The sequence below is a fragment of the Psammomys obesus genome, unplaced genomic scaffold (assembly GCF_907164565.1).
Source record: "Psammomys obesus unplaced genomic scaffold, mPsaObe1.curated_primary_1811, whole genome shotgun sequence".
Taxonomy (NCBI): domain Eukaryota; kingdom Metazoa; phylum Chordata; class Mammalia; order Rodentia; family Muridae; genus Psammomys; species Psammomys obesus.
The window spans coordinates 23,817,534-23,819,579 of NW_026596039.1; positions in this window are offsets into that span (position 1 = coordinate 23,817,534).

Genomic DNA, 2,046 nt, shown 5'->3' on the forward strand with positions numbered 1-2,046 from the left:
TAACAGCCTAGGTGTGGTATGGCTGGATCTTGAGGAAGCATTATTGCCAGTTGTCTGAGAATGTGCCAGACTGATTTCTAGAGTGGTTGTACAAGTTTACATTCCCACCACCAGTGGAGGAAGGTTTCCCTTTCTCCTCAACTTCGCCAGCATGTGTTGTCACTTGAGTTTTTCACATTGGCCATTCTAATGGGTATAAGGTGAAATCTCAGGGTCGTTTTGATTTGCATTTCCCTGATGGCTAATGAGGTTGAGCATTTCTTTAAGTGTTTCTCTGCCATTCAATATTCCTCTATTGAAAATTCTGTTTACCTCTGTTCCCCATCTTTTAATTGGATTACTTGGTTTGCTGCTTTTCAGCTTCTTTACTTCTTTATATATACTGGATATTAGCCCTCTGTCAGATAGAGGGTTGGTGAAGATTCTTTCCCAATCTGTACGCATTCGTTTTGTTTTGATGACGGTATCCTTTTCTTTACAGAAGCTTTTCAGTTCAGAAACTGAAAAGCTTCAGTTTCTCATACTCCAACCAAGTACCATGCATGGAGATATCCTAGAACCCCTGCACAGATGAAGCCCATGGCAGTTCAGTGTCCAAGTGGGTTCCATAGTAATGGGAAGAGGGACTGCCTCTAACATAAACTGATTGGTCTTCTATTTGATCACCTACCCCTGAGGGGGAAGCAGCCTTCCCAGACCACAGAAATGGCAATTCAGCCACTCCTGATGAGATTTGATAGACTAAGATCTGAAGGAAGGAGAGGGAGACCTACCCTATTAGTGGACTTGGGGAGGGTTATGTGTAAAGAAGGGGTAAGGAATGTGGGATTAGGAGGGGAGGAGGGAGAGGATTATGGTGGGATACAAAGTGAATAAAGTGTAACTAATAAAAGTTTTAAAAAAAAAAGTATAGCAGCCTGTTCTATTTTGAATAGAATTTTATATGGAAAGAATCAATTCTGTACATAAAGGCAAAGATGTCCAAAAATTTGGATTGAGTAATCAGTAACTAATACAGAGAACCACCTATTTTATTGCTGTTGCATTAAATGTCTGTATGAAAAATTAATAAGGCAACATTTTTTACAAAGCTTGCTCCCAAAATATTTGACCAAGAGAGACTGAATTATTTTATGAGCTTTGAAGCACAAGAGCTGGACAGATATCAAACCTGTATGATGTTTTGCTATTTCTCAGCTACACACCTGAAGTTACTTTTCAATAAATCTTCCTTTCTGTTCTGTATCTGGCAAATCAAGCCATGTCCTCTTTCTCTATCTTCTTCCTTCTCCTTTCTCTCTGTTTTCCTCATCATAGTCCCTGCTGAGACCTCCAGCTCAGCAACCAGAGCTCCACCTACTGCTATTTCTGCCCAGTTACAGACTCCAGCCTTTCTTTATTTTAACCAATCAGAGAATATTGGGAATCAAATTTTACACAACAAAGATCAATGTATGTGAAAATGCACTTATCCGGGCAGCAAACAGAAACTGATGTTCAGAATTTATTATTTGCATACACAGGCCTAGACCAACCCCCCAAAGTGTCCACTCGTTGATGAATGGATTATGATAATGGGGTACATTTATACCATAGGGAATTATTCATCTCTTAAGCAAAATGAGATGATGAAATTTGCAGGCAAATGGATCACTGAAAAGCAATCATTCTGCCTATGGTAAAGCAGAACTTAAAACAAATATTACTTATTTCTCTGGTTTGTAGGCATTAGCTTTGAATCTTGAGTAATGTGTGTTTCAATATCTATATAAAGTTCAGGAGTTAAGTAAAAGATATGGGGATAAGGGCCTTTCACTAGAACACAGCTGATTCAAAGAATAAAGAGGAAAATAGAATATGGAGATATAAATTGTAATTCAGGGTATGGAAATACAGTATAGAGAAGAGAGTACATGCGAAGTTAAAAAATACTAAAGTCCTATTAAAAATGCTTCATGGAAGTCTCCTACTCAGAGTAGACAAAGAACCCTAGTTAGGTGAAAGGGACCCAAAGAAAAAAATGTTGTCAGAGACTGCTCTTGGTCC